Source organism: Zootoca vivipara, chromosome 5 (assembly GCF_965207765.1).
Source record: "Zootoca vivipara chromosome 5, rZooViv2.hap1.1, whole genome shotgun sequence".
NCBI classification, from domain to species: domain Eukaryota; kingdom Metazoa; phylum Chordata; class Lepidosauria; order Squamata; family Lacertidae; genus Zootoca; species Zootoca vivipara.
In genome coordinates this window covers 16,544,649-16,559,696 of record NC_142588.1, presented here as the reverse complement: position 1 = coordinate 16,559,696, position 15,048 = coordinate 16,544,649, and the positions used below count along the sequence as shown (strand labels likewise).

The 15,048-nt window shown below is 41.1% G+C and overlaps 1 protein-coding gene across 10 annotated transcripts in view; it reads right to left on the bottom strand.

Moving 5' to 3' along the window:
- ZMIZ1 (zinc finger MIZ-type containing 1) overlaps positions 1 to 15,048 on the bottom strand; it is a 354,820-nt gene that overhangs the window by 238,635 nt on the left and 101,137 nt on the right. For 9 of the 10 annotated variants that reach the window (XM_088669487.1, XM_088669492.1, XM_088669491.1 and 6 more), the window contains exon 3: positions 9,332 to 9,438. The exons of the other annotated variant lie outside the window; for it this stretch is intronic. The gene's annotated coding sequence lies outside the window, so the exon portion shown is untranslated. The remainder of the gene's footprint in view (positions 1 to 9,331; positions 9,439 to 15,048) is intronic. 10 annotated transcript variants of the gene reach the window in all.

Genomic DNA, 15,048 nt, shown 5'->3' with positions numbered 1-15,048 from the left:
CCTGGTTAAGAGTTAAATCCATCTCCCCACCCTTCAGGCACGCAGGTAGTTCTGTGGTCTAAACCACTGAGCCTAGAGCTTGCTGATCAGAAGTTTGGCGGTTCGAAAATCCGCGATGGGGTGAGCTTGTTGCTCAGTCCCAGCTCCTGCCAACCTAGCAGTTCGAAGCACTTTGAAGTGCAAGTAGATGGGAAGGTAAACGGCGTTTTCGTACACTGCTCTGGTTTTGCCAGAAGCTGCTTAGTCATGCTGGCCACATGACCCAGAAGCTGTCTGTGGACAAACGCCGGCTCCCTCGGCCAGTAAAGCGAGATGAGCGCCGCAACCCCAGAGTCATCCGCGACTGGACCTAACGGTCAGGGGTAAAGGTAAGGGTAAGGGTAAAGAGACCCCTGACCATTAGGTCCAGTCGTGACCAACTCTGGGGTTGCGGCGCTCATCTCGCGTTATTGGCCGAGGGAGCCGGTGTACAGCTTCCAGGTCATGTGGCCAGCATGACAAAGCTGCTTCTGGAGAACCAGAGTAGCACACAGAAATGCCGTTTATAGCATTTACGGTCAAGGGTACCTTTACCTTTACCCCGCCCCTCATATTTAGACTGCAAGCTCTTTGAAGCTACAACTTGTCTTTTGCTTATGTGACTTTGAAAAACACTGCCTATGTTGGTGATGCTGTATTAATCACAGACAATAATATGTGCATTTATTCTATAAATGTGCATAAAGGTCTTTACAGAGCAGTGGTATGGCAGGAAAAAAGAAAAGGACAGTTCCCTCTCAGGTCACTGGATATATTCTCCTGCCTGAGCTGCCTTGAGAAAAAAAACAAACCTGAAGCAACAGTCCAGAATTCCTCTTGCTTACTGTAACATCAAGCACAAGTTCTCAGCGTCTAAAAATATCTGCCAGAAGGACTTTTGTTCTCTAACAGCTTAAGGGAAAATCCAGCTGACAAAGCTAACGATCCAAATAACACACCATTTATTTTAGGGTGTATGCACAAGATCACACCCTTTTTATTCTGTATTAATTAATATCGAACTATGAGTACACCCCCTGCTTCTGTACAGATGATCAACGGTGGAGATTAAAAGACACCATTCCACATGTAAGCATAAAAGAAAGGCTGGAAGAATCCCACTGTTTTAAAGGCTTCAATTAAGTCTTAAAAAGAAGAATTCAGCTGAGTTGTGGATTACCTAATTTGTGTGAACTCTAAAATAATTACAAGTTTAGACAACAGGTTTTGCCTGATAATAGATAGGCTAGAGAACGGGTGGTTTTTATCAACCAGTTACATATTCTCAGCCAGCATGAAAGAAACCATGCAATGCAAGGAACTGTGTTGGCCATTTCCCTGTATCTCCCCAGTTCAAGTATTTTTGCAGTAATTTAAATGGCAGCTCAGTTATGACCAAGGACATTCATGTTCCATTTCGCTGTAGTGACATTTGGTATTGGACTATGATCAAACCTAGCCACTGCAAACAAGAACACATGACTTACTCCTCGTGGCTAAGTCTTTTTTTTTGCAAACCATTCAGTACACCATCACAAGATCTCAGCTCCCTTGATCCTTCATTACAGCTATTACTTTCACTACAGCACAGTTTGTCCTTTTGCTTTATTATTACACTATTTTAGAATTTAGCCATCATACCCTACATGTAACAATCACAAACAAATAATTATTTATAGGGATGTTCAAAGGAGGTCTTTGTCCAATAGATGGCAGTTAGGATATCAGATTTTTTGTGTGTTTGCCAAACCTCAGCTCTCTGACAAAAAAATGATAGGAGATATTCTATAGGTCAATCATTTTTCCGGGCCCCCAGACCACTTATTGCTGGTACATGATCCATTGTTGCATTAGCCATGACTTCAACCTGGAACCTCCTGCACTGTGGGCTGGTTCCTCCTTTAGCAAGAAATCCATGGCTACAAAACAAGACTATCAAATAACAGAACTATCCTCTTGAGATTGCATCATTGCTTCACCCCCAGACAGTTTATTTATTCTCCCGACCAGGCCTAGCAAGAAATAATTCCACATTGGGCCTGCGCAACAGTTCTGGTTTAGATCTTGCTGATCTGGTTTATTACCCTCTTGCATTCACCTCTTGTCTGATACTTTCTTGTATCCTGTTCTTTTCAGACAGAATCCTGGCAAAGAGTGACTTGGATTTGGGCAACTCCTTTCTGAAAATACCTCCTTGAATCTCAAGCCATCAGCTCATCCAGCTCCCCAGCAATTATGACTCCTGATCCTGCAGACCAGGCATCCCCAAACTTTGTCCCTCTGGTCCTGTTAGCCAGTGATCATGGGAGTTGTAGGCCAAAACATCTGGAGGGCCACAGTTTGGGGATGCCTGCTGCAGACATTCACATCTGCCTGCCACCCAGTGTCTACTATTCACTCTTAAAATGATGGTCCTGTAGTCATCCTGCCATCAACAAAACTAACATCAGACTAAAAAACTAACATCACCAAAACTAAAGATACAGTGTGTAACCTCAGACTAAAAAACTAACATCAACAAAACTAAAGATACAGTGTGAAGTTCCGTATCAAATGTGTTTCTTCCATTATTTTTATTTATTTCTTGCTCATTAATGTCATACCAATAATGATTCCAAATTACATTTTGTGCAATTCATCATTATTAAAGCAAACCTTGCTTGAATGAAAATCAAATTAATTCATTCCTAATAGGAGTGCCTCCAATTTCAGGTGAAGCCAATCATATGAGCGGGGTAAAAAAAAAATCACCCAGCAAAGGCTTAAATACCTAATAGGAGATGAGAAATCAAATGGAAATTAATGTGGAGAAAACATAATTAAAAGAAAAACCTTGATTGAATTTAGACAGAATTGACATAACAGTGCAAATTAACTTTGTACAAAAAAGTATTCACTGAGAAAGCAATAAAAAGGCATTTCATTATTAATCTATATTCAAACAATAGAGCTGGCTTAATGTGAAACATAGGGTTTAATAGCCACAGTTTACAATGGCTGTCAGGAGTTGATGTTAACATTAGGATACCTAAATATCAGGAAATGAATCGTTAGAAATTGTATCATTAGAGGATTCTAGCAATGACACACATATTTAAGAAGGATGCTGACAAGCTAGAACGTGTGCAGAGGAGGGCAACCAAGATGATCAAGGGTCTTGAAACCAAGCCTTATGAGGAATGGTTGAAGGAGCTGGGTATGTTTAGTCTGGAAAAGAAGAGACTGAGAGGAGATATCATAGCCATCTTGAACTATCTAAAGGGCTGTCACATGGAAGATGGAGAAAGCTTGTTTTCTCCTGTTCTGGAGGGCTGGCGCAACAAACAGCTGTACAAGTCTTTGGGAGGCAGAGATGCAAGAGGGCATCAGAGGAGGGAAGGAAGGAAAGAGGGACAGAGGCCAGTGTTGCCCGTGGCACCCCTGACCATCATTCAAGGCCCCCCAGGGTGCTACAGCACACTGGTTGAAAAGCACTGGCGTAAAGGAAGGACATAAGCTGCCACTCCTAGCCTTCTCCAAACTGTTACAATAGATATTGTGGACTTCAGCAACCCCCATCAGCCCCAACCGGTGGGTCTATTTTAACTGGCAGTGACTCTCCAACATCTTAGGCAGAGGACCTTCCCAGCTCTGCCACCCAAGATCCCTTAACTGGAGATGCTAGCGAAAGTTCAAGCATTAAAGGTTTGCACTACTTAAAAATAAATACCCAGAGTTTAATAATGCTTCAGGGAAACTAGTGCAGAGAGTGCTGTGTTGTTGTTTTTAAAATGCAGAATGTGTAACAGTTTCAACTTTAAACTGTTCATAGCATTGGGACTACACTGGGGTTTCCCCAAGTTAAATATGCAAATCCTGAAGGGAAGACACATATCCTTAAACACTCAGAAGGAACATGAGCTCACGCTAACACACACACACACACACACCTCACTGGTTTTCACTCAACATGGTTTCTACAGGAAACACTAGAACACCAACGATGGAACCTGGATACTGTCAAAAATGTGAAGTGGCCCTTTTGGGGGCTGTAGAAGCAAAATATTTAGAGCCAGCCTCATATCTACACAGCTTCCTCCAGGTCCATTTTGTGGGAGACTGTCCTGCTGGTGGTGGAACAAACTTCCCCATCTTATTGTCACCTTGATGCTTCTGCTCAAGGCCAGGAGGAAGAAAGGATTTGATGCTGCAGAAGCAGGAAATTACTTGCCATGTGGAGTGTGCAGCAATTGTTTTGCAGCTGATAGAAAGGGCTGTTCTCAGATCAGTGTAATTGTAATGGGAGGCAAGGAAGATGGGAAGGACAACCTCCAGCCTCAAGACACAGATAAACTGCAATCTGTGTGAATTATAATTCCATATCTATATTACATTGCATGCACATATCTACACTACATTTGGTTTAAGAATAAATCCTCAACCCCTTGTATAAACTTACAGAGGGTGCTCCAGTTATGTGAAAAAGTAAGTTTTTCTCTGTTCACTGATTTACAGATCACACAAACAGAATGGCTTCTTTTGAGGAACGAGGCATAGCATTACAAACCAAGAAAGAAAGTACAATCAATAGGCAATAGCTCTTCTGCCTGGACACCACCCTGAGAGCAGGGAATCCCATAGGGTTCATTTGCACCTCCTCTAGTGTGGTTTTCCACAACGGGCTCGGAACTGATGTTGTCCTTAGAATCACTCTAGAGAGATGATCTCAGGAGAAGGGAATCATTGCTAGCAGTTCCAGGAAGAAGATCAACACGCCAGAGAGCAGTTGCTCTCAGTCATCTTCCTTTTATAACATGATGTATTTATACCCAAGAGAGCTCTGCTCACATGCGGCAACACTCTGGGTCAGGCAGCAGCCTCTGTCTCCAGTCAGTTTAAATGCTAAGGCAGAGAGAAATGATACAAAGCCAAGATCCTCCTGACACATACAACAGCTCTCTTTTATAAGCAGAAAGGTCATGCAAGAACACAGAAGGATTTGAGGGTCACATACAGCAAAGATGACTGACTGCTTTTTAAATGTGTTGCTCAAGTCAGCTAACACATTTGTATGCTAATTCACAAGTGGGCTGTCCTCTCCTGGGCTTCTTTGGGATGAAGGGTGGGATAGACATTTAACAAATAATAAAAAGAACAATAATTGCACTAGTAAATAAGCTATACAAGTAGCTGCTACATTCACAAATAACAAGGCCAACTAGGGCTGCCGACAGGTGGGTGCACAGACTCTTTGCTGTAAATCAAACATTTCTAATGAAAGTTATGAAACAAAATGTGGAGACAACTTTCAGGCTTCAGCAAGCAGCACCATTGCTAAGGACACTTGACCACTGCTGCTAAGCAATCTGAGAAAGGAATGTTGAGAGGTGGGCCCTTCCAGAGCAGGAGAAAAAACACCAGAAACTGATTGGTGCTGCTAGCTGAACAGTGGATGGTGGAAGATACTGGGGCATGTTTGTTTAAGCACATTCTTCATTCCCACATTATTTCATTCACACATACCCCAAATGCCCTGCCTTTACAGAATAAAACACAACTAGCTGGCTTTGTACATTTTGCTTGGAAGTAACTCCCTTGAAATAAATGAAGTTTCCTTCCTACCAAGACAAAATATTGATATTGCAGCACTCACCCCCTGACTTTCCATGTCTCTCACATAGCCACTACCAGTCTGTCATCACAGGGCTGTTATTTGTTAATATGCAGTCACCATAAAATAAAAAATATGTATAACCTTTAAAAGACATCTGAAGGCAGCCTTGTATAGGGAAGTTTTTGATGTTTAATTATGTTTAATTATGTTTTTGTATATGCTGGAACCCGCCCAGAGTGGCTGGGGCTACCCAGTCAGATAGGTGGGGTACAAATTTTTAAATAGGAGGAGTTTGTGTACATGGGACCCAATCCACATAATGTGTGTTGATCCCTGGAAATCCTGTTATACTAGAGGTCAACAATTGGCAATCTTTGAGCCATATCTAGCTCCCCGAGATACTGCCTAGACTCCCTGTTGCCAATCCATAGATGAAAACAGGATGTGGAAGCAGTACAGATGTGGCAAGCCCCTTTTGGGAGTTGGAATCAAGCCTCTTTGCCCTTCACTATTCATATCCTTCCAAAAGTGGCCCTGCATCTCTCTCCCTGGAGTCTTTAAAATAAAACATTCGGAAGGGATGTAGTGCATCCCATCCAATTACTCAACTTGCCAAAGCATCTCCTGACATGTCCAGCTTGCTGTTCCACAAGTTGATGTTATTGCTTTTGCTCTCTCATGCATCCTGGTAAAAGTCCTAGCCCCCTTCTTCATGGCAGCTCCTTACAGAACTCAAGATTCTTTGTACTGTTCTTAAAATACGGTATATTTTTTTATTCTATTTAGAAATGTGCACATTTACTCTGAGTGGCTAAGCACAGTTCCTTCCTCCTTCAAAAAATTGTGATCTTTATTTTCCTTAAAGCACAGGTTCTGCATGGAAATTATGTGAGCTCAAGAGTCCTGAGAGTGTAATTGCTCACAACAAATGAACAGCTAAAAATCCAGGCAACCTAAACAAATAACATGAAATATTTGCTTTGCTAAATATCAACATATTAATAAGCAAGCACACAATCTGTTATGGGCTGTGAGGAATTTCTCCTCTTTGCTGAGACTGAGAGAGCAGGAAAGACAGACTACCCGACAAAATTATGTTTGGGAAATTCTTATCTAGAAAAAATATACATGTTCAGATTGTATTGCTAGAAGGACAGTCAAGTCACCTGTGACCATTTGTGAGGTGGCCTTTAAAAAGCTGCATGTTTGTGGGGGGAAAGGAGGGCAATAGTTGTCAAAATGAAAACATTAAAGGGATGATAACTGTTGATAACTATTTTATATCCAAGGGGTTGCTGACCTTCTAATCCCAAGATATATCTCAAGATGAAATAGGAAGTTAAGGACCCTTAATTGTTCTGAACCTCTTTATTCAGTTAAATAAGATTCTGGTCCTACTTCAATTAATTGTTGTATGAATCAGCCAAAAAATGTTTCAAGCATTAATTGGTAGTTCAATCAACCAAAGTTTCAGTTGATTAATCATTGGGGGTCATTTTTAATCTGTGGGTCCGAGAGTTAAGGGCATTATTTTATGACTATTTTACTTCTACTGTTACAGGAAATTAAACCGAAAATGCTAGGGGCCTTTCCACCTAACTATTTGTGGTTGCTTTTTTGTTTAAATTGCAGGCTCATATCTTCAGTTTCTAAAAAAATAATAATATGCAAATATCTGTAAATTTTAATCTGATTTTAATCAGATAAAGAGGAAACAATTACAGTATTCAACTAAAATTGTTTAATTGGATGACTGCCCTAATAAATGCACAGAAGATTGTTGCAAATATTGGGTTATGTAAGAGTTACCAACCTTTTAACCAATGAGCACCATTTCAGCCACACAAAATACACTATGCTGTAGCATAACTTTTGCTCATCTTACAAATTGTTAGAAATTCTTAAAAAAAAATCAACTTTTATGTCTTGTGGATTCTGTATCAGCACAAAGCTGGTACAAAGCTGCTATTGCAACAGATGGACCTGTCACATCAGCTGATTCTTAATTCCAACAGATCCATGTTTTAAACTCATTGGTGGGTGCTTTAAGGACACCTATCTTCATAATTAATATAAAAAGTACACAAAATATGCTATACAAGCTACTCTTGGGATTAGAAATTTTACCGCAACATGGCTTTGCTGAAATATGGGGGACTATGTTTAAGTACTGGTACATCAATTGTTGTGCTACAAATCAGTAGCTACAAGGGCAAAGTATCACCACCACAAAGGCATGCATCAGGTGAACACACTTGGAAATGCAGTGACAACCTATATAAAAGAAACAAAGAAACAAATTATTGCAAATAACTAATTTAAATTGTGAGTGGGGGGAGGGAAGAATGGAGTGCATTTCACAAGAAGAAGACTCAGGACTGATTTTGTGGCTCACCCCCTCCACCAGTGCATCCCCCCACACACAAACACACATTTGTGGGGGGGGGACCAGCACCACCCCCCTAGAGACATCTGGCCTAATGATTACTCCAGGAGACAAGAAACTAGAGAAAGTATGTGGGCAATTGCTTAGCAGCCATCCTCTTTTGCTTCAAGGTAACCTAGGCCATCTATTTATCTCCCTACTGCCTCTAACAACCATCTGTGTGCTGCTATCCAGTCCTCTCCACCCAAGCATGAAGATGACTTAATACTAAACCACAGGAGCCAGCATTTCCTTACCCTTCAGTGGCTCATTCCTGAAAGTTATCACACAGCTCCCAACAAAGGAGTGATGCCGACAAGAAGTCAGCTTCCACAGAAGTAGATATTGAAAAGGAGTATTCTGTTCCTAGCTAAATTAGCCCCTTTAAGATTCTTCACCAATGAACTTCATTCGACCGACTCCCTCTTTCTGTCCCCTCTTTCACACATGGGGTACAAATCTATCCTTTGTCTTCATTAGGAAGCAGACAGATGTTCAACTACACTAGCCATGTTGAAGAAAGACACGGGATAAAGAGACAGAATTGCCGTTCATGGTTAGACCAAGGTTCACTTCCAGTTTGTGACAAACCACTGTTTGCCATTTTGCCTCAACACAGCAAAGTGTTTTGATATCAAACCAGGACCTCAAAACAGGTTTTGGACCCTGGCTTGTAAAAAATTTTCCTTCATACATGAAGCAAGGGGGGAAAGCGCAGAGTGAACAAGCACCAGGGCTCAACAGCACTAGTTCTCATGGTGATTTTTATTCTGAACATCCAACACTCAAGCATGCATCGCTTCCAAACATGCAAGTTGCATTCAGCTGTCATAGTTAATAACCATGGCTGGCTCCAGATGACAGTGAGACCAGGCATTTCCTGAGATTCCAAGGCCAGTAAAGGGCCCTCTGCCCTATTTTTACTTTGCAAGGTGCTACCAAGTGGGTTGGAAGCAAAAGTGAGAATTCAACTCATGTTCCCTGCTTCTTACCAGTTAAGGAAACCCACTGAGGGTGCCTTTTCTTAAGACTACCAAAGCACTGCCTAAAAGCTGCAGATAGACCTACTCTCCATGAATTTGCCTAATTTTTATACAGCAGATACTTTCCAACAAAATTCGGAAGGTCAAAAATTTAATCAAACAACACCAACAGTTGCTGCAACCATATTTCTGTAAAATAGACCCTACCTGTCATAATGAAAATAAACTCTCATAATCCACAGGGGGCAACATAATACAGGAACCTCCAAATTCTGAATTGCCAATTTTTCATAGTGCAAGTGGAAATGTTACCTTTAGGTGGTTCAGCATTTAGGAACAAAAACTGCTGGTCTGATTAATCTCTCACTCAATACCAGTGGTAAGATGTGCAACTTGATGGCAAACTCCCCAGGCTTGTTCTGCAAGGAGAAAAGTAGAACAAAATTTCTGATAAATTTTCTGATAAATTATCACATTTGTATCATGCCCTCCCACTCAAGGAGATGAGAAGAGCATTTTAGCCTCCCAATACACTTGGGAGGTAGCTTAGGCAGAGACAGTGATTTGCCCAAACCCAAGAGGGAGTGATTCATTCATTCAGTGAACCTTGCAGCCAAGTAGAGCTTTGAACCTCCCAGAAACATTGAAACAGAGCCCTCTAGCTATAACACACTGGCTGAAAGTTCTTCTCTGCTCAGTGGCAGAAATATAGAATGCTTCTCAGAAGGATTTGGCAGAGAATCTCCTCTCTCCACGTGCCCAACCCAAACCTGCTCCAAATAGTTGTAGGAACCCCCATAATAGATTTTATTTCTTTGTGTGGCCAAAAGTCCTTGCACTAGCAGAAGCACATTGCTGAACACCACTCAGGGCTTTTGCACCTCCATCAGCTCTTATGATATAGCAGTTGAGCATCTGCTGGTTTCTAAGCATCAGATGAGCAGTAAAGCAGCTCACCAAGGCAGAACCATTGTGCTACCTTCTTATTTAACTGATCTAGTATTTGATTTAAATAAAAAACTCCAGTGTCTGACAGAAGGCCTAAATCAAATTGACAACACACAAATGGGATTTCTCATATTTGGGCGTATGTCTAGATTTGCTTTAAGAAAAAAACATTCTGGAGGAAACAAAACAAGTAGAAGCTAGTTGAGAATATACAAGTTCCTCCCATTCAAGGTGATGAATTTCCCAGAACTGCAAATTTTAATCAGTAGATTAATTGGTTAAATGGCAGCGACAGGTAGGTGGGTAGGTGGCTATATCAGTATGGCACAATTTGTTGCTGATTTTACACAATGTTGCTGCTGGGGATATACTGTAACTGTAATATATAATGAAAAAAGAAATGCTAAATGTAACCATTATTTAGAGGAAAGGGTAAGTGGCAGGTTTTATTCACTTGCAACTATGTTAACACTTCCTTTAGTGTCTCAAAAAGACAGCCGCATCAAAGATTGGGGTTAGAGGCTCATTTAAATTTTATCAATCAGTTCAAAAGGTCATGATTACTCAACTAAAATTCATAAATTGGTTGACTATATCTTAGTTCGGGGTGTGCACCTGCACAATGCAAATGCTAAGGCTCAAGAATTTGTAGGCATCTGCATTTTGAAAGAATTAAATACAGAAGAATCCAAGGGGTATGAATGTCGCTCCTAATACAATTCTGCCACTTCCGTAATTCTCTTGCCTTTGAATGCTAAAATATTCTCCTGTCAACTCTCAGCATAGCTGCCTTTCCATCAAACAGTCAGAAATGTTCAGGGGCTGCTGATCTGTTGCCAATACTTAGGGCCAAAAAGTTATGAGAAGGTGCCTTTTTAGTCAACTATCATGTTGTTATTTATATTATAGAGCAGGCATCCCCAGACTTCGGCCCTCCAGATGTTTTGGACTACAATTCCCATCTTCCCTGACCACTGGTCCTGTTAGCCAGGGATCATGGGAGTTGTAGGCCAAAACATCTGGAGGGCCGCAGTCTGGGGATGCCTGTTATAGAGCAATGCAGGAAACTGTTGCATGCTAACACCTTCATTTATGGATAGATTTTGGCAGCATTGTGGTTTTACAAACTTTCTAAGAAAATCCCTTTAATTTCAAATTGAATTAACTTCAGATTAGGCTGCTTGTGCCCCTGAAGGTATTTTCTACCTTTTGTTATACACATGGGAAGAGCTGGGTGATAGAGTAAAGCTTCTACTGGATACATGTGCTGCAACACACCAGAGCTTTCTGTTCCTTTGCTGCTCTTGCAGCCATTCAGCACATTGACCATGTTCAGAGGGCCAAATACTAGCTTAATTAGTGAGGCTATCAACAAATCTGTATATTTACATGCAGCTCTTTCATTCCTGCTTCACTGCTATTTTTGTGCAAGCAGGAAAACAAAGAAGCCATTAACCATAGTCCCCAGTTCCCAGGTAACTGAAAGCTATGGTTAACTGTGACTTCTTGTTTTGTTGCCCTACTTGCATGAAGGGGCTGTATGGATATGAAGCTTGCCCTGGCTTATTAAGCCAGGATTTTATTGTGTAAACCACATCACTACGCAGCAGCAAAGAGATTTGCCAATGAGTGTGCACTTTGAAGGGGAGCTACCAATTTCTGGCTCTCAGATGAATGAACATCCAGATAGTTGGCAGGGACTGATGCAGAAAAAATGAGTGTTGAGGAATCTTAAGTACTAATAATGAGCTTTCATAGGCTCATTATGAAATACTTTATCAGATGCATGGTGCACACATTTTCAAAAACAGACTAGACATTACATTTTCAGATTTACATGTAACAACAACAACACTTAGTTACACCAAAAAGCAATCTGCGGTAGCGCTCAAGTGTGCCTTCCCAAGTTAAAGATTGTTTTCAGAGTTGAAGAAGTGAAAGTGGAGGTAGTATTAGAGAAGTCAAGGTGGACCCAGGCTTAGGAAGGCATGCATACTTTTAGCATGGAACTAAGAGACGGGGAGAGGGCCAAGGGACTGGGAACTGAATATCATATATTAATAAGCAATAACTGATAAAAGTCTTTGGCTCCTGGTAGTAGTGGTAGTTACAGTGTTTGAAAAATCAACACTTCATTTATAAGGTTGGAATCAGTTAACTGTAGCAAGGTAGATTTCTGACTCAATCACATGATTTAAATTGTTTTATTGAATTTGGTTTCCTTTTTTGCTTTCCTAATTTTCCAAGCCACTTAATTTCTCCAATAAAATAATAATAATAATAATAATAATAATAATAATAATAATAATAATCTTCCATTACATGGGACACGAAAGCCTGCATTTGATAGGAATGTTTCCCTCCAAGTGAAGCCTCCACAAAGCTTCCTTGTATATTAAAAAACCAATCACTTCTCTTCTAAAGTTCTTTTCTTTTTTCTTTCAGAAAGCATGGAAAGGAGATAGCCTGCAACAAAGGCGACTACATTTTTGCAGGACTAGATTGACTTTCCAACAGTGTGATTAGACCAGGAGAGCACAGCTGCAACTTATAAATGCCCAGGCAGGCAAACATGAGTGGCGTCTCATCTAGTCTGCCAAAATTCCAAGCAATTAGAACAAATAACACTTTCAGCTCTTCTGCAAGTTACCGAGATGGAGAATAAACACCACCAGTGGAGGAGAACGGTTGAGTGGGAAAAAGACTTCTTGTTTCATAAGGGTTACTTGAAAAAAGTTATTTATTTTTAAATTTTCCATCAGAACAACCAACCACTTGCTTGCTCACTCCAAAGCATGGCAGTCCCCATGCCTCCAGAAAAAAAAATGGAGTTTGTTTCTTCCTCCATCTTACTCCCAGTTGGCCAGAATCTTACCTTCTTTCTGATATTTACTCCCGGGAAGAGGTAACTAAAATATGGGTTTTGAACTGGAGCACAGTACTATATAGCAACCAAAAATCCTTAACAGAGAGTCTATGTCCTTAACAGACACTTGGATATTGCTTTCTTGTACAACACTGGCCCAATTGGACTTGAAGGCAGGGAAGGGGCAAAGTTTTTAATCTTCCTCTCTTCTCTTCTCTTCTCTTCTCTTCTCTTCTCTTCTCCTCTTCTAGCAAGCCTAATGCCATTCTGCAGACATCCTGCCCTATTTCTTCAGCAGGTGCAACCCGATTTATGTGAAGTGTTGACACCACAAGGTCAAATGGAGTAGGTTGGGTTGGGTTTTCACCCATTGCTCTTACAGTTCAATGCTATCATTCCCTCCCAAAGTTGCATTTCTCCCAAGCATCACACACATCCAAATTCTTATCTGGCTCAGATTAAAATCTGATCCACTCACTCAATACCACCCCCCAATGAACAACCTTTCCCCTTCCCTTCCCTTCCTTTCAAGATCCCACATACCACAAGAGCTGGGGCAGCATTCCAGCACCAGAGGAGTGAGAGGAAGGGGGTCTTTAGTTTCCTCCCTGTGCTGGGACAAAGGACCCCCCCCCCGGGACCCTTAAGGAGAAGGGAGGGAGGGAATAGTGTCTTTCCCCTCTTACTGCAGCTGCTGTCACTGGATCAGTAAGGCAGGCTTTTAAAGAACTAGAATGGGGGGGTCCATTTTTGTAGGTTGCACAGCTAGGATGGTGCATCTGATTTTCTTGGAAATAGGCCAAGCCATTTTCTGCTTGTTTGTTTTTAAGTAGCTGAGTTTATTTTCAAGCCAACATGGTATTAGCATGGCAGGAACTTGCCCTTCTCTAAGAAACAGTCATCTTTGGGTCGAGAGGCACTGCAAGTACTGAACAAGAAGAAAACAGAATTAGCGTAGTCAGTATGGCTAGAGATTTGCAGTCACATCCTAGCCATGTTTTCCCACTAATTCCAATGGGACTCAACTCTCAAATGAGTATGCATAGGACTTCAGCCTAATCCAATGCATGTTTGCCCAGTGCATCCTGTTGAGTTGAGTGGGACTCCATTCAACAGTAAATTTTACTGGTAAATATAGGAAGGGAAAGGGTAAAACAGCCAGCTGAATGGTTCAATACACCGTTACATATGACTCTTAGGCTACGGTAACTGCAAAGCCAGAAGGAAGCCAGGCTTATGGGTGAAGATCACCCTTCAGTGGCTTGAACAGCCCTCTTGGCACCAAAGTAACCAACTGTCATCTTCGTGTTAGATAATGCAGTTACTTGGGAATGAAGCCCCTGTCTAATAGTGTTAGGAACATCCACTCCAACACACACACACACACACACACACACACACCAGAAAGGATTTTTATATTGCAGCCTTCTCAAAATGAGCAAGTGCCAATTTCTACTCTGTTAGGACTAGTAAATTTTTATGTTTGTAATGTGTGGTTGTCAGAAAGAAAATAGCAGGCTACTTGATGAAAAGCCCAAGGTTGGAAGTACAAAATAGCAAGGCAAGGAGTTGCTTATGGCAAAAGCTGGGTCTGTTGATTTGGTTTTAGATTATACCTCTTCAAAAGCTGAAAAGACGTCTCAATAGGGAAATATCCATCATTCAGACAACAGCCTCAGACACACCACAATCTGATAACTTTCAGTGCCCCCCCACACTTCTGCCAACCTATTTCCCCATATTTTATTGTCTCTCTGTGTGTATGTATGCACACACACACACACACACACACACACACAGAGAGAGAGAGAGATCCTTTCCTCAGACAACTGACAGTTGAAAGTCACTTTTCCTGAATTAAAATTGGTACCACTTCACTTTTGCAATTTGAGGTCAACAAAATCAGAATTATAACCATCCTCAGAAGTACTCACTTCCTATGTTTTCCTACATGCCACACAGACATGCACTGGGGCTTCATGCACATACCAACTAAGGCTATTTTTTCAATATTATCTAGATACATTTACAGCTATGAATCCGAACTTTAAAATGGGGTGGGGACATATCAGGTTGCCAACCCAGTAGGTAGGTATCTCCTGCAAACTATATAAACATTTTAGAATGCTGACTTGAAGTTGCTGTGTTTGAAGTCTATCTGCCACTGTTACTTCATCTGTAACTTTGTTTTATAAATAAACCATATAAATAGGTT